Raw genomic sequence first — 22,966 nt, 5'->3', positions numbered from 1 at the left:
CTGCAGCTGGGTTAATTTCAGCAGCAGCGGGATGAGGCCTTTAAGTGGTCATTAATTGGCCACTTAAGGGCCTCAATTGGCAGCGGGGCAGGAAGGTTGACCATTGGTTTTCCTGCCCAGAACTTAATTCTGATGGAGGTGGGATGGCAGCAGGTATCAGGTACACCACCATCCCACCTAATTAAATCCCCTCCCCACCTCCAAGCTTACCCCCAGAGAGAGCAGAAGGTTCTGCCCAGAGTGGGACTTGCACCCCCATCTGGGAGGAAGTCCCGCCCTGGAGACTTGCTGATCAATCTGATTGGCCGGGAGTTCTGTAGTCCCAGCAACGCTAGGATTGAGTGGTGGCCACTGCTGGGACCACAGGCAGTCCCAGAGGAAGGAGACTGTTGGAGCTCAGGCTTAAAGATAAGTCTGTGATTTTGGGCAGGCCTGATTGGGAGATGCCAGCGAGTGGGTGAGGGGTTGGGGGTAGTGCCAGGCTAGAGATGCCAGGGGGTGGGGGTATTAGGTGGGTCAGTCAGGAGGGTTAAAAGGGGGGGGAGGTTTGATCTTGGGGGAGAGGTGTCTCTGATGGGCACAGGGAACCCCTAAAGAAGCTACCCTACTTCTAGGCTGAAGTAGCCCGTGTAGTGAAAGCTGCTGGGCTAATCATCCTACATCCACCTTCCCACCTGCATGTAAAATAGCGGAGGAGCTAGAATGAGGTCCTTTAATTGTCCACTTAAGGGCCTCAATAGGCCTAACAACAGCCAGGCTGCCTGATGCCTTCCCCATCCACCATAATATGGGAGAGAGGTCAGGGGGTGGCCAGGAAGACGGTGGGAAGGCCACCCACTTTATTTTACAAGCCCCCCTCTACCTAACACCACACCTTCAAATATGCCATGGGAGGGAGGGATACTTTTTTAGTACAAAAACAGAATTACCTGGAAAAACTCAGCAGGTCTGGCAGCATCGGCGGAGAAGAAAAGAGTTGACGTTTCGAGTCCTCATGACCCTTCGACAGAACTTGAGTTCGAGTCCAGGAAAGAGCTGAAATATAAGCTGGTTTAAGGTGTGTGTGTGGGGGGCGGAGAGATAGAGAGACAGAGAGGTGGAGGGGGTTGGTGTGGTTGTAGCGACAAACAAGCAGTGATAGAAGCAGATCATCAAAAGATGTCAACAACAATAGTACAATAGAACACATAGGTGTTAAAGTTAAAGTTGGTGATATTATCTAAACGAATGTGCTAATTAAGAATGGATGGTAGGGCACTCAAGGTATAGCTCTAGTGGGTTTTTTTTTTATTTTATATAATGGAAATAGGTGGGAAAAGGAAAATCTTTATAATTTATTGGGAAAAAAAAAAAGAAGGGGGAAACAGAAAGGGGGTGGGGATGGGGGAGGGGACTCACGACCTAAAGTTGTTGAATTCAATATTCAGTATGGAAGGCTGTAAAGTCCCTAGTCGGAAGATGAGGTGTTGTTCCTCCAGTTTGCGTTGGGCTTCACTGGAACAATGCAGCAAGCCAAGGACAGACATGTGGGCAAGAGAGCAGGGTGGAGTGTTAAAATGGCAAGCGACAGGGAGGTTTGGGTCATTCTTGCGGACAGACCGCAGGTGTTCTGCAAAGCGGTCGCCCAGTTTACGTTTGGTCTCTCCAATGTAGAGGAGACCACATTGGGAGCAACGAATGCAGTAGACTAAGTTGGGGGAAATGCAAGTGAAATGCTGCTTCACTTGAAAGGAGTGTTTGGGTCCTTGGACGGTGAGGAGAGAGGAAGTGAAGGGGCAGGTGTTGCATCTTTTGCGTGGGCAAGGGGTTGTGCCATAGGAGGGGGTTGAGGAGTAGGGGGTGATGGAGGAGTGGACCAGGGTGTCCCGGAGGGAGCGATCCCTACGGAATGCCGATAAGGGGGGTGAAGGGAAGATGTGTTTGGTAGTGGCATCATGCTGGAGTTGGCGGAAATGGCGGAGGATGATCCTTTGAATGCGGAGGCTGGTGGGGTGATAAGTGAGGACAAGGGGGACCCTATCATGTTTCTGGGAGGGAGGAGAAGGAGTGAGGGCGGATGCGCGGGAGATGGGCCGGATACGGTTGAGGGCCCTGTCAACGACCGTGGGTGGAAAACCTCGGTTAAGGAAGAAGGAGGACATGTCAGAGGAACTGTTTTTGAATGTAGCATCATCGGAACAGATGCGACGGAGGCGAAGGAACTGAGAGAATGGGATGGAGTCCTTACAGGAAGTGGGGTGTGAGGAGCTGTAGTCGAGATAGCTGTGGGTGTCGGTGGGTTTGTAATGGATATTGGTGGACAGTCTATCACCAGAGATTGAGACAGAGAGGTCAAGGAAGGGAAGGGAAGTGTCAGAGATGGACCACGTGAAAATGATGGAGGGGTGGAGATTGGAAGCAAAATTAATAAATTTTTCCAAGTCCTTACGAGAGCATGAAGCAGCACTTTTTTAGTACCTGCCCACTCAGCTCCAGTACAGCCCATGAAGAATACCTACTTAGTTGAGGCAGTGGTGGGATACCATAACGAATTGATGAATCAGCATCTTTACAGCCGATGAGGACAAAAATAAATTGTCGAAACTGCTATGTAATTATGAAAGCTATTTTTGTGTAACAAGGTGGCAAAACCGTTCCATGATAAGCAAATCTTTTGCATCTTAAAGGGCTAGACTATGCCAGTACTTTCCACCCTTGTGTGTAATGAATTTCATTCATTCTCAGCTATTCAATTATTTCAGAGAAATTTTAATTCCATTCAGCTTGTCCCTCAGAAACTCAATATAATCTTTTAGCCAGCGACTGGTTGGAAAATTGAACATCTTCCACACCCTTTTCCAGGTCAATATGGAATTACATGGAAATTAAGTTCCACAAAAGCAGTGGGATGAAAGAGAAACATGTCATAGACTTGACCTCCTTACAGTGCTTATAAATCCAGAAATTATAGTGGTGGTAACGGCACATGAAGACTTAATATGTTCAAATGACATTCCGCTGTCCACTGTCAAATGGAGGCTTTAAACCATTTAAAACAAACAGATTTGTCACTGTGAAAATAACAAGCAGCAGAATGTCACCTGAATGTGCTTGTCTGTTACCATCACCACTGGCAATTCCTAGGCTATAGTGTTATATCTCTTCTGAATCGAAACTTGCAGCCACTGTCAATATTTTTCTCCATGAATGATTGGCGCAGGTTCTAGTGTCCAGCAGGATTCAAAACTGGGGTGTTCATTAAGGAGGCTTTTCCTTCATAATGTTAACCTTTGAAAATAAAAAACCTCCCCAAGAATACAAAGAAATGGCAATTTTTTTTTTCATTGTGACACTGGTGCCAAACACCTACCTTGTGAAAAGCGAATCCAGTGTTTCCACAAATACTATACGCTGCTTAACACCTGACTCTTCAACCAAGCATTTGGTCACTTGTCCCTTGGTAGGATTTTCCCTGGAGGCTGCTTAACCCCACCATCAGGCTCAAATGTAGGCCAGAGTTCGACACTACGTAGGCAACAGTCACCTGGCTGTGTTTCTCCTCAGAGTGGCCAATTAACAGCCAGAGGGCAGGCTTGCTGTCCATCTAAGGGTGGTAGGTGACTCTCGAAGCTGAAGGGCCAATCCAAGGTCTTCCAACTTGAAAGCAGCAGCAGGATTCAATGGAGGGTAAGCGAGGGAGACGGCACTTCAAAATGGAGGCATTCTCTCTCCAAAGTTTTTTAAGCGTTAATATAAAATGGCTTTTTCAGCCAGCTAGGCCACCATTATGGGGGTGAGGGCTGGGTGGGAAAAGGGGGGAGAATCCTGCAGTAACAGGCAGACAGGAAGGGCCTCTTAGGCCTGCCTGAAGCACTGCCCCCCTCTCCCTCTAGATTGCCAACACAAGGCTACCTCTAGGCATCTAAATTGGTTGCCACCACCTGGGAAAATCCAGAGGGTGATTGGAAAATCCCAGTTAGTCTCTTTTAATTGGTCTTGTGGCCCTTAACAAACCTGATTGGCTACTTACCATGTATGGGTGGATAGCCCTACTGCCCCTCCACATCGCGCTTCCTCAAAAATGATCCCATGGCGGGATGGAGCTGGGGCACCATTTTTAGTTCCTGCCCACTCTGCTCCTACACCAGCAGATTTTTATAATTAGGCTTCAAATATCTATTTCTTTGGCTTCGTGTTGATTTTGGTCTGGTTGTGCACCTGTAAAGTACCTAAAGATGTTTTATTGTGATAAATGCATTATTTATTTGTTGTAACTATAACTAAAGCATTCATCCTTTCACAATAAGTTTTAAGAGTTGATGTCTTACTGGACCATCTTGGAGTGCAAAGATCTTCTTTTTGCTTCTGTAAATTATTTGCTTAAAGCACTCTCCCCTCCACCCTCACCTCTAACAACAAGTGCGAGGGAGCTCATGGATTTCTTTGTCTCTAAGATCGAGACCATCCGATCAGCTGCCTTTGCCGTGTCCCTTTCTTTCCATTGGCCCACCTGGCCAAATTTCCTCCAAGGCTCCCCCCTTCCCTAGCCTTGAACTCTCATCTTTCTCTAGTTTCTTTCCTATCTACCCTCATGTCCTCTCTGAGATCATCTTCTCCATAAAGACCCACCTGCTGTTCCCTAAATTCTATTCCCGCTGAACTGCAGATCACCCAACTTCCCCTCCGGCTCCCTATGTGAATTGACATTGTAAACAGTTCTCTGTCTTCAGGCATTTCCCTCTCTCTTTTAATTATGCTGTCATCACCCCACTTCTCAAAAAAAACAACTCTTGACCTGTCCTTGCAAACTACCGGCCCATCTCCAATCTCCTTCTCCTCTCCAATATCCTTGAACATGTCGTCACCTCCCAAATCCGTTCCCATCTTTTCTAGAACTCCATATTTGAATCCCTCCAATCAGATTTCTGCTCCATCACAGCACTGACAAGATCCTTATCAAAGTCATGAATTACTTCCTATTTGAGTGTGACAAGGGAAAACTATTGCTCCTCATCCTTCTCAATCTGTGACCACAACATCCTGCTCCAACAGCTGTTGTCCAGCTGGGTGGGATTGCTCTCACCTGGTTCCATTCTTATCTATTTAATCGTAGCCAGAGTATCATCTGTAATGGCTTCTACTCCTGCTCCTCCACCATCAATTCTGAGATCTACCCTTGGCCCTGTCCTATTTCTCATTTTCATGCTGCCCCTTGATGGGATCATCCGAAGACACAGCATTAGTTTTCACATGTACGCTGGTGACACTCATCTCTACCTCACCACCACTTTTCTTGACTTTTCCACTGTTTCCAAATTATCAAACTGCTTTTCCGATATTCAGTACTGGATAAGCAGAAATTTCCTCTAATTAAATATTGGGAAGACTGAAGCCATTGGGCTGAATCGTCCCAGATTTGCACTACGTGTGGTAGTGAGCTTGAGCAACACCATTTTACCAGCCCGGTTTTCACAGCATATCATCCACTTCCTGCCTCGTTAATTACGCAGCCATAGGAAACACACCATCTCGCTGGCAGATGGCCTCTGAATCACCTGACCACACCGTTCCCTCACTGTTTCCTCACTCTAGGTGCCATATTTAAACTGCAGCTGCCCACATAGTTCTCAGTGTTGCAACCCAGGGCTGCTCCAGTGAAAACCAAGAAGAGTTCAGTGACTTGTCTTTTGTCTTTTGGAGGCCTGCTGTGATGTTCTGCACCCCCACTCTGGCCACAGGAGGTCCAGCAATCTCAGCATTCCGGCTTGGGAGGCAATGGCATTGTTGGTCAGTGCCAATGCTGCACAGAAGTTGGCCATCCAATGCAGAAAGAGGACGAATGATCCCATCCATGCTGCCAGGATAAGGCAACATCACTCTAAACTCACAAGCCCATCACAAATTCACTGGCATCTCACTCACTGCCAGCTCAAGGGACATCATCACTCACTCACTCACACACACACCCTCTGGAGACTGCCTCCTGAGCCCTTGCCATCATGTCCACTTGCACAGATCAACATGTGCCCCCCACAGTCCCTGGGATACCCCACTATTCCAGTACAGCTCTTGCCCTGTAGCCTCTTCCCTTGCCTGAGGCCATTACCCCTCCTCCCCCAAGGAAGCCGTAGCCCTGCAGTCGTTCAAAAGCCACCCCTGCCCTACAGCTGGTCTGGTAAGTAGAGACCTGCCCATGAGCCCCTCTAAAAGTGATGTGGTGCTACCTGCAAAGTCTGGCACTGATGACCATGAGTGCTGCCCGAAGCAAGGTAGGCAAACAAACCTCAAAGTCCTGAGCGAAGTGCAGCTCGCCATGTGCACATCGTTTATGTGTAGTTGTGAAACACATTGGCATGATGTGCCCGGATGGCCCAGTGTGGGAGGATGATTCCGGTGAGCGGAGTTTATAATGGATGCTAAGGTATTGAAATGAGGTTCCCGATGTGCGGTGGTGGGAAACACGACCTGCCATTGATGGGTGGAACAGGTGATCACAAACTGGTTTCACGATGGCGTAAAACCGATGATGCCCAACAACACGGCCAGTTCCACCCATTGTTTTTGATCCCACTCCAAACTCTATTCTCTAACTACTAACTCCATCCCTCTCTCTAGCAACAGCCTGAGATTAAGCCAATCTGTTTGCGACCTTGATTTCACATTCAACTTTGAGATGAGCTTCCAATCTCATATTCTCACCATCACTAAGACCACCTCCTAACATTGCCTGACTTCGCTCCTGTCTCAGCTCATCTGCTGCTGAAACCCTCATTCATGCCTTCATTACCTCTAGATTCGACTATTCCAATGCATTCCTGGCTGGTCTCCCACATTCCACACTCCATAAACTTATGGTCATCCAAAACTCTTCTACTTGTGTTGTAACTTGCCCAGGCCCCATTTCCCCTACTCCTCCCTGTGCTCGCTGACCTACACTCACTCCTGGTCAAACAATGTCTTGATATTAAAATCCTTGTTTTCAGGGCTCTCTCTGGCCTTGCCCCCTCCCTAGCCCTGTAATTTCCTCCAGCCTCACAACCCACCGGGATATCTGTGCTCAATTCTGCCTTCTGGTACATATCCAATTTTAGTCGCTACACCATTGGTGGCCATGCCTTCAGTTACCTAGGCCCCAGCTCTAAAATACCCTGCGGCCCCCTACCTCTCTACCTCACTGTCCTTTAAGACACTACTTAAAACCTACTTCTTTGCCCAAGCTTTTGGTCATCTGACTTAATATTTCCTTATGTGGTTCAGTATCATACTTTGTTTTATAATGCTCCTGGGAAGCGCTGTGGGACATTTTACGTTAAAGGTGTTATATAAATATAAGTTGTTACTGTTTTTAGAAATGGGCTTCTATGTGTTTTTTTTCCATTTAAATAATTATTGTGAAACTAAAACAAAATTATTCTGCTTCTCAATTACTTTGGAATTCTTTTTCCTAATCTCAAAAAGGTAGACATTCTTTTACTAAACATATGAAACTCAATGTACCTTTTATAATTTGAATCCACTCAATAGAAAAGTATAAATGTGTGCTCCAGATGAGACAGTGTCTGAAGCCAACGCCCAGTATTGAATTCTGGATAAATCAAGAAGGTTCAAGGGTTTATCCCATATCTACGTTGATTTAGCTGATTTCAGACAGTGTGCAAGAACTTACACATAGTGCAAGGAGGAATTCTTCCCCTGATCACGCTCTGGTGGCTCCAGCTGCTAAGTCTCCATTTGTGGAATTTGGGTAGAAGCTGGCTATAATGTCCCCATAATAATATGACTTGCTACATTCCAATGTCTTGGCTCACACATAAAGAATGATCATTTGGGCAAGTACCAGAGGGTAACCAGAGGTAACTATACCCTCCATGAATCAAAACCTTTAGACAAAAAGAACGAAACATGTACATATAACCTTGTGAACTAATAAGTGACACAAAACATTCCATCCAAAAACTAAAATTTAACTTTAACCAAGGTTAAGAAAATCTGTTAGTTCTAATATAAAATCTTCAATTTTTGTAGTCATATTTAGTGAATCCAGTCAACTATATTGCATATTGGTTCTTGCGCTTGTCAGCTGTAGAGAGGTGAGGAGCAGTGGTGTATGTAAATTAAATCATTTAATCTTACTGACTCATTTACTTTCCCAAAAGCTTCTGATGCCTTATCATTGAATCCTGGAAATTTACAGCACAGAAGGAGTCCATTCAGCACATTGTGCCTTGTTATGGTCTTTGCTTGAAGTTTAAGTATTTAGTAATATGTATCCAGTCTGTTAGCTTCACATTTGCATAAGCATGTTGCAACACCTCAAATTAAATAAATTATAGTACTGTCCCTGTTTCAAACCCAGTCACTGTGGTAAATTCTGCCTGCTGCTATCTTACCTTTTTGACGTCATTATTGCTTACTGGAAGCTTAAATCATCAATTGTAAACCACCCATATAAATGCCACATGTTGCAAAACATTAGACTCCTAGACTGGCTGCTAAATGAAAATTAATAGAGAATAAAATATGTAAATGATAATGAAAGGCACACGCATTAGTATACAGCTTGGATTGGCAGCTGGAATTCAAATTGATTTAAAGTCTACGCATGTTTCAGCACTTGGTACAAGATCACATTTTTACCGTTTTGTTTTTATGTGAGGATATACAATATATTTCTCACCTTTCGAATTCCTTTGCAGTACCTTAGGTTTCAATCAATGAAAGCTTCCATAGATTTCACAGTATTACAGTTGGAAACTTTTAAATTCAAAGGAATGGATTTTTGTCAGAACATTTTCTCAGACCAAAGGAGAAATGCAAATCATTATAAAAATAATTCTTAAGCAGCAGATGAAAATTGCACAAAGTTTCTTGTGAAAGCGGTACACGGGGTAATTTTCCCTTTGGACAGTGGTATGATATGGGGGAATAATGATTCTAGACTTGGATTTAGACTTAGTGCTTCAGCCACCTGTTATATATTGCTCCAGATTTTTATTTCCAATGAAGTCAATCAGTGAAGTGAATTGATATTGTCCATTTTACACTAAGACCCAAAGTCAAAATTAGCCTCACTGTTTCTGGCTGACTGAAACCAATCAGAGTTAAAATCATATCAATGGGCTTGCGCTGTGCCCATGCAATTGAATACTATGGAGTCTTACAAAGTTACAAGGTAATTACAGCACAGAAACAGGCCATTCAGTTCAAGTGGTCCATGCCAGTGTTTATGCTCCACACGAGCCACCACTCAGACCTCGGCATTTAACTATATCAACATATCCTTCTATATTTTCTCTCTCATGTGCTTATCCAACTTCCTGTTGAATACATCTATTCTAATCACCTCAGCTATTCTTGTGGTAATGAGTTCCACATTCTCACTACTTTCTGTATCACAATGGGCTGAATATTCCCAGCCCTATGACGACAGGAATTAAGCGGGGGTGGTGGTGGGGGGGGGGGGGGTGCAGGAAAATAGTGGGTAGCTGCGTCGGGATGGGTCCACAAGGCATTCCCAGCACTGTGGACTCTCACAGGGATGGGATGGGAATCAGATTGACTGTCCACTTCATGGAGGTGGTCAACCAATTATTTTTGTACTTTCCCCTGGGATGTGAGAATCATTAGTAAAGGCAGCATTTATTCCCCAGCCCTAATTACCCTTGAGAAGGTGGTGGTGAGCTGCCTTCTTGAACCGCTGCAGTCTGTGTGATGTAGGTACACCCACAGTGCTGTTAGGGAGGAAGTTCCAGGATTTTGACCCAGCGACAGTGAAGGAACAGCGATATATTTCCAAATCAGAATGTTGTATGGCTTGGAGGGGAACTTGCAGATGGTGGTGTTCCCATGTATCTGCTGCCCTTGTCCATCTAGGTGGTGAAGGTCGCAGGTTTGGAAGGTGCTGTTGATGAGTTGCTTTTGTATATCTTTTAGATAGTATTCACTCCTGCTGCTGTGCATTGGGGTTTAATTACACTGGTTAACACCCCAATTAGGGAAATTTGGCAGCCTTGCTGACACTTTTCCCCTGGCAGAGTGGCTTCTTGCTGCCTATGGAAGCTGCCAGCTCACTGGAGGATGTCGCCCTGCAGCAGGCAGGGGGAGGGTAGGGTGTGATTGAAGCTGGAGGCTCCATGCCCCACTGACGCCTGCAATATGGCAGCCAATCCAGATCCTAAGGAGGGGTTTCTTTTTCATCCCAATGGACCTGTTGGCCTAGATTTTGCTTATCTCTGCAGTGCAGGGCAGTCCATATTGAGGTACTCATACGGTCCTTGGCCTGCCTCAGTGGCATTTACCTCTCCTGGTGGAGATGACAAGGCTCCAGAGGTGCCCAACCCTCTGATTGGGCCTGCACCATTGAAAACCTGCCAGCCATCCTTAATAGGATGGCAAACAGAGAAGCGACCAGTTAGGTGCTGCATTCTGGAAGATTGCTGGAACAGTCTCACTGCAGATGCAAATGCAGGTTCAGGACCCCCATGTGGTCCTGACATCTGGGTCCTTAAACCCACGGCCAAATTCAAATGCTTTTTTATGATCTTATATACCTGGCTCAGAGCCTTGCCCATCGAGAGCATGTAGCAGAAAGAATGGTTAGAAAATTCATTGCTAAACTTCCAAAATTCTCTCTCTGTAAGTAACCACCTGAAGCATGAAATTTGATAATGACCTTTAATATCCCTCTATCTGTCCAAATTATCTGTGATGGCCTCAGTGGGCACCTGGAATGTTCCTGCGGCAGAAAAGTTGTAGACAGAGTGACCTTCACTGCCGCTGGTAACACACTTAAGAGTTCATTTTTACCTCTGCTAACTCTGAGCGATTCATTTTAACATAAGAGGAAAAGACAGAGTTGTGGTAAAAATAGAAGGAAAAGCTGTGCCACTTTCTACTGCAATTGCCCCATTGCTTACTTTCGTAAACATTTACACAGAGTGAAAAATATATCTATAAAATATAATTTATTTAAAAAGGCACTATGCACCGTTGAATTTATTTCATTTGTGCTTTGGGCCTTTAACACAGTAACTAAATCTGATGCTACACAGTTCCCACTCCAATGTCTTTAAAAGATCCATCCCACTTAATAGCAAACTCTCCTCCTCTACAGCAGTAAGAACGGGGTGGGGAGTGAGGGTTAAGCTTTTCTTAACTGAATTCAGGGAGGTCTTGGCCACCCAAATGTCTATTCATTAAGAATTCTCTGTCTGATCTTTACTACAGTTGGAGGATCTTATCCTATGGCCAGCACTTTCTACATGATCAAGTATTCACAAGCCATCACTCAACAGGATTGGAAACAAATTCTATTTTAAGTCTCTAGTGTTTGCCTGTGTGTGATGTTTGATGTTAAATAACTTTGCCAACCTAAGCTGATTATTCTCTTTCTTGATTTAATGTATGTCTCCTACCAAAAAAACTGGAAAACAATCTCAGCATCCCCAATTCTGCTGCCGAAATGAATGCTGTTCTATCATTGAGACATACTGTTAAACATGTAAGCATTCCCAACTGTTGGGTATTAAACTTTAAATAATGACCTATTATGACCAGTTTTGGTCTCAGTTAACTGGAATTGTCACAATTTATATATATTAATATGGATTGATTAGAATAATATGACTTGTGATTGAAACAACTGGCCCTGATGACGATGAGATATTAAAGTTAAGCCTTTTTTTATAGCTAGCAAACAAAATAAGGTGTTCTTGTACCTCAAAAGGGTAGTGGACACCTGGAACTCTCCCCTAAAAAGCTACTGATCGATTGACAATTTCAAAACTGACATTCGAGAGATTTTTGTTAGGCTAGGATATTAACTGAACCAAGACAGTAAGCAGAGTTATGATACAGATCAGCCAAAATCTAACTGAATAGTGGAGTACATTCAAGGGGCTGAAAAGCCTATTCTTTGTTCCCATGTTCCTTATCTGAGCCAAGAATGGATTCCCTAATCCATGTATCTCAAGATGCAATGCACTTCACAATGCAATACATACCTTCATTCCTGAATATCAGGAGGACCTGAAACATTCATTTCAAACTGGCAGAATTTTCACATCAAGCAATGCAATATTGCAGACTATTTCCTTAAATACCTTTGATGGTCAGATTTGCATGTTAAATCCTCAGATCCAAAATCTGTGGAAGAAATCGTGATGCTTGCTAAAAGGCCCTGCTACACCTTCAAGCACTGTGCTCAGCAGGGCAGGAGGTGATCGAGTAGAAGCAAAGGCTATTTTCCTGCCTCCACACTTACAATTTCAAGCTTTATGCTGGCAGGAATTTCTGGGCTTATGTTACATGCATAACAAATTTTAAACTAGAGTTGAATATCATTTATACATATTTTATGAATTATAATTCATGCCTCCCTATTTTTAGCAATCAGCAAGCAATGGTAAAAAAATGCAATTGTTTGCATTGTCCAGTCACTCTGCTTGCAGGCTGCTTGTTATTAGAATTCCTGCTCCAGAAGGCAAGGGAGATGGCTGTGGATTCACCACAGCCACTGCCAGGGTCACTCTCTAATCATCTGGCAGCAGATGTCATTCAGACTGGGCAAGGTACACATCTACAAAGCAATTTTCCATTATCTACATTTCTCCTAATACACCAGAAAAAAACCTCTTTTTCTATTTTTAATGCAGAATGCTACCAACACTTTCACTTTATGATAACTATATAAGATGCCAGGATCAACCAAGAACTATTACTGAATGTTATTTCATTAAACTTGTGTATAAGAGAACTGATCTTTTACTCCTGTGTTGAAATGGTAGGTTCTCCAGAGTTTCGAAGAATGAGAGGTGAACTCATTGAGACCTACACAATACTTAAAGGAATAGACAGGGTAGATGCAAGTAAGATTTTTCCCCTGGTTGAGGAGCCTAGAATCAGGGCACACAATTTAAAAATAAGAGGGAAGCCCCTTAAGACAGAGATACAGGGAAATTTCTTTACTCAGAGATTGTGAATCTTTGGAATTCTCTAACCCAGAGGGCCATGGAAGCTCAGTCATTGAGTGTGTTTAAGGTAGAGATTGATAGATTTCTGATTAACAATAACGTAAAGGGTTATGGGGACAGTGTGGGGAAAAGACATTGAAGTGTTCGATCAGCCATGATCGTACTGAATGGCGGAGCAGGCTCAATGGGCTGAATGGCCTTCTCCTGTTCCTATGGGTGGATATGGTTCCCCAGGTGATGAGTACTTGGTTTCAAGATTAGAAGTAATATTTTTCAGGGAAGCCAAAGCTAATGAACAAGATCCATCGATGACTGCAATCAAAGTCTAACATCACACCAATTGGCAGAACTCTTCTGGATGACCTACTTGGTGCTATATTTTCTGCTCTCCGAAGTCAAAATAATTTGGTTGAGTTGTTACTTAAGATCGTCTCAGGATAATGACCAGGCCAACACAAGGAAAGTTGCCAGCACAGAAGATGTGTCTTCATGAAGAAAAAAATCTGTCCTGACATCTTTTCAGTTGTAAAGGAATGCCCAATGTGATAAACACATGAACACTGTTGGCATCTGATCATGTCATCTGTGCATGGCAACACCATAATAAAAATAACAGGCACTACTTCTAATTCCACCCTCTTCCCCAAACAGAAATGAAGATGGACAAATGGAAGAAGCTTTACACATATCGTACTGCTTCTCCAGCCTCACTGTCTCAGATAGTGTCAACACCAGGAAGTCTCTGTCTCTCGTATGTAGAAATTTAAATGTAGAGTTAACCACTGGTGCTGCACTAGAGTTCCTGGGGCTTGCAATAGTCTTTGGTGTCACATCAGAATGCTAGTTAAGATTGATATCTTTAAATTAATTTTATCATAAATGTACACTTTTTCTCCTTTCCCATTTAAAAATAGGAATCTTTCCCCCCTCTCTCACCCTCACCCTAAATTCACTTAAACCACATAACTTTCTCCAGGGATATAGATTTCCTTCTCTGAGCCCTCTGCCAATGCTTTCTACTGTGATTAGCTGCTGAATGCCAAAGGCCCTTTGCTTATTCCCACTCCAATCACCTAGCCTCGACTTAGTGTGATGTCCAACATCAGAAACTTGTTCCTTGGAGTGGCACATTAGAATGCTAGTTTATATAATCAAACCAATCACCAGAATCAAACTTGTGGGAGATCTACCTTTTCAGTTGTAGCCCACTATAATGCCACTTAATATTAACTCTGTTGGAATAATGCAACTAAATATTGTACCATTCAAAGTAGTAACCCTCTGTAGATGAACTGAAGGCATATTGCAGCAGCCAGAAGAAGAATATGCCAAAGTGTTTTGGTGCCAGAATACCACCCTGTTTGACCCCACTTCTGATCTCAAAGGGTTCCAATGTTGAACCATCATGTTGTCATGGAAAGGGGAGATCACAATAAGCACTTCAGGAGGCAGCCAATTTTCTCCAGCAACTTAAATAGACTGCCTCTGCTCACATGGTCAAACACATTGTGAAATCACTGAAAGCAACATATAGAGGTTTCCAACTGTTTGTGGCATTTCTTGTGTAGCTGCCAGATTCAGAAGATTTAATTCCATTGGCATATATTTATTGTTAACCCAAAGGCATCTTCACTGCTCAGCCATGTTCATTCAATAGATGATGGCTGTTCCCCCAAACACCTGTACAGTGAACTGGCCACTGAGACACACCATCCTGGGTGTCCATACCTCAACTACAAGGACACCTGCATGTGAGATATGAAGATGGCGGGTACTGATACTGAGAACTGAGAGACAGCCACTGACAGCTATGACCTCTGGAGGCTGCCTGTTTGGAAAGGCATCCAAAGAGACAAGCAGAAACAGACAGCTCAGCTGAGAAGAGGACTCAGAGAAAACAGAGGCCGGCAAATTGTGCACCTCCTCGGCCGACTGTCTTCCTCTGCAGCAAATGCAGCAGAGACTGCCATGCCAGAGTGGGGCTCCTGAGCTACACGAAGTGATGCTTAACACAGAGTTGACCACCATGGTGCAAACCATAGTCAAAATTCAAAAAAAGAGGACCACGGTGGAAAATACTAAAAATAAAACAAGAGCTCCCTTATCTTGTTAAAACTAAAACATTATGATACCATTAATTAAGGGCTGTAAACTATAATAACTGCTCAAAAGATGCACTTCTACCATCATATTTGATTGATAAGATTTTAATCACAATGCAGTTGCATAAATGTTACATCTTTAGTGTTGTGAACTTGATAGTTGTCAATGAATAGACAGGCGTGCCAGTTCTAATGTTTGACGTCAGCACAACAAAAAATAGACATTGATTATAAAACATTGAGTGCCTATTTGGTCTGCTGCTCTCATAAGATGATAATTATTATTCCCACTTGGCAGCAGATTAATTTTGACCAAATGAAATTGTAAGATGCTATTTATGAGTGATTTGTTATTACACACATTCTGCTTTAGCTGTGAGAAGAAAGGTCATTGCTTTGGGAAATATAAATCGCTTGAGATGAACGGTAATGATCTACAAAGTTTCGCAGAACTTTGCAGATAATGGGAGAGATTAACATTAATATGAACAATTCCAAAATCAATCCTCAGGATGAATAAAGTTCTTCTGCTGCAATTTGTCGAGATGCTGTTACTTTGTCTTCTGCCTTCAAATTTGAGTTGACAGCTGTTTGAATTATATCACAGCTGTGTGGCATAGCACTGTAAAAACTGACACAGATGATATAATACTTAATACTCTTCAATAGAAATAAAAACAGAGGCAATCAAATGCAGGCGTAGGGAAGAATGAATGCAGAGTTTGATTGGCATGATGCCTATTCAAAGAAATAGCAATGTGACCCTGACATCCCGACAATCAGACCAGCCTTTATTACTAACATGTGCACTCTGCTAAATCCAAGTCAAAATTTAGCTTATTTCAAGCTTCAAGGAGTACTATTGACCTTGGATTTTTCTTTCTACCGCCTTCTATCTTTCATAACAGTCACAGGGCACTCTCCCACCTATGTTTGCATTGGCAGTTGAATTCTCACACTTATTGGGAAATTTTCACTACAGGTTAGCAGAAATTGATCCAATTTTTCCCTCTGAAGAGTCATGCATTCTACACGCTGAGGAGGGCACATTAGAAATAGGGGACTGCAATGAAAAGTAGACTGAAGGCAGTTCAGAAAAATGCCACTCCAAGGAGCAAGTTTCTGATATTGGCTGTCACACCAAGTCGAAGCTAGGTGATTGGAGTGGGAATAAGCAAAGGGACTTTGGCATTCAGCAGCTAATAATAGTAGAGGGCTCAGAGAAGGAAATCTATATCCCTGGAGAATTTAAGTGATTTTAGGATCGGTGAGAGAGAGGGGGAAAAGATACCTATTTTTAAATGGGAAAGGAGAAAAAAAGTGTGTACATTTATGATAAAATTAATTTAAAGATATCAAGCTTAAAAAAAAACATTTAGCGTTCACAGAATGGGACTAAGAATACTTCATAGAAGCAGAGACTGATATGGCACAGAAAGAGACCATTTGGCCTATTGCATCTGTGTCGGCTCTTTCAAAGAACTATCCAATTAGTGCCACTTCTCTGCTCTTTCCCCATAGTCCTGCAAACGTTTCCTCTTCGATTATGTATCTAATGCCCCTTTGGAAGGTATTATTGTATCTACTTTGAGCAGTGCATTCCAGATCATAACAATTTGCTGCATAAGAGGATTTATCCTCACCTTGCTTCTGGTTAATTTGACAATTACTTAGATTGTGCCCACTGGTGATTTCCAACAGTGACCTCTCTGGAGTATGCAGGCTTAGTAAATGGTTGCTCTATTGGCATGAAGAATGTGGTGTCTGCACCACCAGGTTTGCAGCATGTGCACTTTCCCCAAGGTCACAGAGTGCAGCAGACCTGTGCCAGTCATAGCAGGGTGCCAGGCTCTGCCCACCCCAAGGGATGTTGGGTGTTGTAATATGCATTTAAGGGATAGCAGCATGACATCACTGGAAGGGAAGTGTGTCATGTTATCGAGTCTTAGTTTCATTTTTGTTTCCAGCAGAGTGTGCACACACACACACAAACACACAGAATTCTGCTACTGATGTCTTTAAGCATTCTACCTATATATAAATGTTCCCATATAACATAGAAGCAAAATACTGTGGATGCTGGAAATCTGAAACAAAAACAGGAAATGCTGGAAAAACTCAGCAGGTCTGACGGCATCTGTGGAGAGAAAAAACCGAGTTAACATTTCGAGTCCTTATGACTCTTCTTCAGTAGTTATAAGTATTCCCATGTGCCTAGTCTAAATAAATGAACCCACAACATGTTTACCCAATCCCTTATGAGTGATTGGTGCTTTTATATCATTATAACAACACAATATGGTGCTCAAAAACATTGACATTGCAATTTTATGATCCTAGGGAGACAACTACTGTGGAGATAGATGCCTCACAGAAAGGTCTGGGAGCATGCATACTACAAAAAGGAAAACTGTGCATTTTCTTCAAAATCTCTATCCATAGCACAATCCAATTATTCTAACATTAAGCAAGAGACATTAGTTTTAGTGTTTTGAATCAACAGTTCCCATATCTATCTATTTGGCAAAATATTTGTGCTAGAGATCAACCACAAGCTACTGGAGGTGATTGGGCAAAAACCATTGACCAGTGCACCGCCAAGATTGCAGCTTTTCTTGATAAAGATTCAACGTTATCACTGTGAGATCAAGTACAAGCTAGGTGATCTAATGGTCACACTGGATACACTTAGCTGTTTGCCAAACCCAATGAAAACATAAGTTATTTCCTTGGATCTACAAGTTGACTTCATTGACATTGAATTTGAAGATGTTCTCCAAATTGATCTGGTAGATTTTGTGCAATGCAAATGTGGGCAGCTACAAGAAAAAATGGGGATTCTACACTACAGAAACTGGAAAACTATCATCGAAGGATGGCCCGATTCAATCCAGCTTGTCCACGAATATGTGAGACCATTTTGGCCTTATTAGGACAAGCTAGGCTTCACCCAGGGAGTCATTTTTAAAAGTAAGCAGGTCATCATACTGGAATCTTTGTGACCTGATATTCTTCAACAACTTCAACACTCACACATGGGCATAGATCAGACAAGAAGACTCACAAGAGAGTAGTCTATTGGGTGGGTATGAACAATAACATTGAAGTCATTGTCAAGCACAGTATGAGCTATGCCAAGAGCATATGCCAAGTCAGCATAAAGAACCACTGATTCCACATGAAGTTCCTATTCATTCTTGGTCCAAAATCGCATCTGACCTCATTCATATCCATGGCATTGGCTTCATCGTCATTGTCAATTATTTGACAATTGCACAGTATGTCAAGCACAAATGTCACGCACAGTCTTAAGAGCTATTTTCAGTTTATTTGGTGTGCCTAGAAAGATCATTATGGATAACAGTCCACAATTTATTGGCAAGCCATTTCAGGATATGTGTAAGAAATGGAATATCGATCACCCTACTTCTTTTCCCCATTGCCCTAGATCCAATGAATGAATGATTCACATGGTGAAATCCCTAATTCTCAAATGTAGACCGATCAAGCAAGATCTATACATTACAATGTTAGATCTGAGAGCAACACTTTTAACTGCAATTATGCAATCAGCGGCAGAGCTCATGTTTGGCAGACTAGTACATACTAATTTACCTACTTTTACCCATTCTACTGTCTCAGTAACTTTTAAAACTGCAAGAAAAGATGACCAACATGTACAATAAAAATGCGGGTACGGAATTGCCAAGTTTAAAGTTGGCAAGTTTATATCCGTGATCTCATAGAAGGTATCTGGCAACCAGCCGAGGTGACAAGAATTTGTTCAGAACCAAGGTTCTATAAGTCTTTACATACAAAAATGCAACAATGAGATGTAACCAAGGACAAATCAGATCCAGCCCTGCTCCTCAACCACCGTACAGTTCTGTTGTCTCAAGGACTAGATCCCAAATGTAACCAGGAACAACATCCAAGAATGACAATCCCACAGATCACTATGAGCGATTGAAGAAACCTTCAGACAAGGGCTGGGATTTTCTGTGCCCACTGGCATCGGGCGTGTTCAGTGGCATGAGTGGACAATACGGTGCAATCAGTTTCACGACAGTGTGAAACCAGTTTGTGATCGTCCACTCAGCCTGCAGATGGTGGGCCATGTTTCCTGCCATCGGACGTCAGGAATCTCGTTGTAACATACCAGCATATCATTATTAGGCCAGCCTGCTGGACTCATCCATCCCAAACTCCCTCCCCCATGATGGATTGTCAGTCCACGTAAGCAGGAAAACATGCCGACATGTTTCACAACAGCACATAAGCAACGTGCACCTGGTGGGCTGCACTTCGCTTGGGACTTCAAGGTTTGTTTGCCTACCTTGCTTCGGTCTCTCTGTCATCAGCGCCAGGCTTCACAAACAGCACCACATCACTTTTAGGGGGGCTCATGGGTAGTCTGCACCTACCAGATCAGCCGTATGTGGGTGGCTTTTCAATAGCTGCAGGACAAAATCTTGCTTGGGGAAGGGGAGGAGTGGCCTCAGGCTAGTTCCAGGAAGCAGAGTCGGAGGGCCGAGTTCCAGAGAGGTGAATATAAAAACCTTACCTCAGGTCTTAAAAAAAAATTAAAAGTGGCGTCACGGTAAATTTGGGACCTGATTGGCTGGTGGAGAATCTACACTGAATTTGAAACTAAAACATTGTTTAACTAATTAAACCTAATAAATTAATCACTAATTGATAAGTAGAGGGTATCTAGACCAGAATCAGGGGATTACTGTTCTTAAAATTTAGCATTTATAGTAGAAATCTAGCCCTGGGGAACACATAGTTAATAAGGAGTCAATAAGCAGTTATTAGATTTAAATTAATTTATTAAATAGTTCTAGGAATGGCAGTTGCTGGGGTGAAGTGCTTCACCTGTGGGATGTGGGAAATCTGTGACGCTTCAAGTGTCCCGGAAAACTACATCTGCAGGAAGTGTCCCCAATTGCAGCTCCTCACAGACCACGTGGATCGGTTGGAGCAGCGGTTGGATGCATTTAGGACCATTCAGGTGGCGGAAAGCATCATAGACAGGAGTTTTACAGACATGGTCACACCCAAGGTACAGACAGATAGACGGGTGACCACTAGAAGGGGCAGGCAGTCAGTGCAGAAATCCCCTGTGGCTGTCCCTCTAACAGGTATACTATTTTGGATACTGTTGGGATAGAGGGCCTATCAGGGGAAATCAACAGCAGTAGCCAGAGCAGTGGCACCACGGCTGTCTCTGTTGTTCAGCAGGGGGGTCAAAGCACAGAGGAGACACTGTCATAGGGGACTCTATAGTCAGGGGCTCAGATAGGCGCTTCTGTGGTCGTGAAAGAGACACCAGGATGATATGTTGTCTCCTTGGTGCAAGGGTCCAAGATGTCTCTGATCAGGTACGGGACTTTCTGAAGGAGGAGGGAGAACAGCCAGAGGTCGTAGTACACTTTGGTATTAACGACATAGGCAGGAAGAGTGACGAGGTCCTGCAGCGGGTGTTCAGGGAGTTAGGCAGAAAGTTAAAAAACAGCACCTCTAGGGTTGTAATCTCAGGATTACTCCCTGTGCCACGTGCCAGTGAGGCTAGAAATAGGAAGATAGTGCAGCTGAACACGTGGCTGAACAGATGGTGTAGGAGGGAGGGTTTCCTATATCTGGATCAGTGGGATCTCTTCTGGGGCAGGTGGGACCTGTACAAGAAGGACGGGTTGCATCTAAACTGGAAGGGCACCAATATCCTGGCTGTGAGGTTTGCTAGTGTCACTCGGGAGGGTTTAAACTAGTATGGCAGGGGGGTGGGAACCAGAGCAATAGGTCAGCAGGGGAAATAAATGACTGGGAACCAGTGAATATGGCCAGTAGGACTAAGAGGAAGGGCAGGCAGGGAGAAATTACTGAACACAGTGGGATTAGAGGTCTGAAATGCATTTGTTTCAATGCGAGAAGTATAACAGGCAAGGCAGATGAGCTTAGAGCTTGGATTAGTACTTGGGACTATGATGTTATTGCTATTACAGAGACTTGGTTGATGGATGGACAGGATTGGCAGATAAATGTTCCAGGATTTAGATGTTTCAGGCAGGATAGAGAGGGATGTAGAAGAGGTGGGGGAGTTAAGGGGAATATCACAGCTGTACGACAGGAGGACACCTCGGTGGGCTCATGCAGCGAGGCAATATGGGTAGAGCTCCGGAATAGGAAGGGTGCAGTCACAATGTTGGGGGTTTACTATAGGCCTCCCAATTGCCGACAAGAGATTGAGGAACAGTTATGTAGGCAGATTTTGGAAAGATGTAAAAGCAATAGGGTTGTTGTGGGTGACTGGGGATCAATTAGTGCCAGGGGGTTTGGATGGTGCTGAATTTATAAGGTGCATCCAGAAGGGCTTCCTAGACAATATGTAGATAGTCCAACTAGGGAAGGGGCAATACTGGACCTGGTATTAGGGAATGAACCCCGCCACGTGGTTGAAGTTTCAGTAGGGGAGCATTTCGGGAAAAGTGACCATAATTCAGTAAGTTTCAAGGTTCTGGTGGGTAAGGATAACAGGAGTCCTGGTGTTTAATTGGGGGAAGGCTAATTATAACAATATTAGGCAGGAACTGAGGAGGATAGACTGGAGGCGGATGTTTGAGGGCAAATCAACAACTGACATGTGGGGGGCTTTCAAACATCAGTTGATAAGAATTCAGGACTGGCATGTTCCTGCTAGGATGAAGGATAAGCATGGCTAGTTTCAGGAACCTTGGATAATGAAGGATATTGTGAGATTAGTCAAAGATAAAAGGGAAGCATTCATAAGGGCTAGAAGGCTGGGAACAGATGAAGCCCGTGGAGAATACAAAGAAAGTAGGAAGAAATTTAAGCAAGGAGTCAGGAGGGCTAAAAGGGGTCATGAAAAGTCACTGGCAACCAGGATTAAGGAAAATCCCAAGGCCTTTTATACATATGTAAAAAGCAAGAGGGTAGCCAGGGAAAGGATAGGCCCACTCAGGGACAGAGGTGGGAATGTGTGTGTAGAGCCAGAAGAAATGGGAGAGATACTAAATGAATACTTCTCCACAGTATTCACCAAAGAGGACTTAGCGGTCGATTTGTCTAGGGAAGAGTGTGTAGATAGCCTGGATCACGTTGAGATCAAAAAAGAGGAGGTGTTAGGCGTCTTGAAGAATATTAAGGTGGATAAGTCTCCTGGACCAGATGGGATCTACCCCAGAGTACTGAGGGAGGCAAGGGAGGAGATTGCTGGGGCCTTGACACCTTGACAGAAATCTTTGCATCCTCACTGGCTACGGGTAAGGTCCCAAAGGACTGGAGAATGGCCAATGTTGTTCCATTGTTTAAACAGGTTAGCAGGGATAATCCAGGAAATTACAGGCCGGTGAGCCTTACATCAGTGGTAGGGAAATTATTGGAGAAGATTTTTCGTGACAGGATTTACTACCATTTGGAAGTAAATGGGCGTATTAGTGCCAGGCAGCATGGTTTTGTGAAGGGGAGGTCGTGTCTCACTAACTTGATCGAATTTTTCGAGGAAGTGACAAAGATGATCGACGATGGAAGGGCAGTGGATGTTATATACATGGATTTTAGTAAGGCCTTTGACAAGGTCCCTCATGGCAGACTGGTACAGAAGGTAAAGACGCATGGGATCAGAGATGAGCTGGCAAGATGGATACAGAATTGGCTTTGTCATAGAAGACAGAGGGTAGCAGTGGAAGGGTGCTTTTCTGAATGGAGAGCTGTGACTAGTGGAGTTCCGCAGGGATCAGTGCTGGGACCTTTGCTGTTTGTAGTATACATAAATGATTTGGAGGAAATTGTAACTGGGCTAATTAGTAAATTTGCAGATGACACTAAGGTTGGAAGTGTTGCAGATAGTGAAGACGATTGTCAAAGGATACAACGGGATATAGATCGGTTGGA

This window comes from Carcharodon carcharias, chromosome 17 (assembly GCF_017639515.1).
Source record: "Carcharodon carcharias isolate sCarCar2 chromosome 17, sCarCar2.pri, whole genome shotgun sequence".
In the NCBI taxonomy this organism is placed as follows: Eukaryota; Metazoa; Chordata; class Chondrichthyes; order Lamniformes; family Lamnidae; genus Carcharodon; species Carcharodon carcharias.
This window is presented reverse-complemented; position numbering follows the sequence as displayed.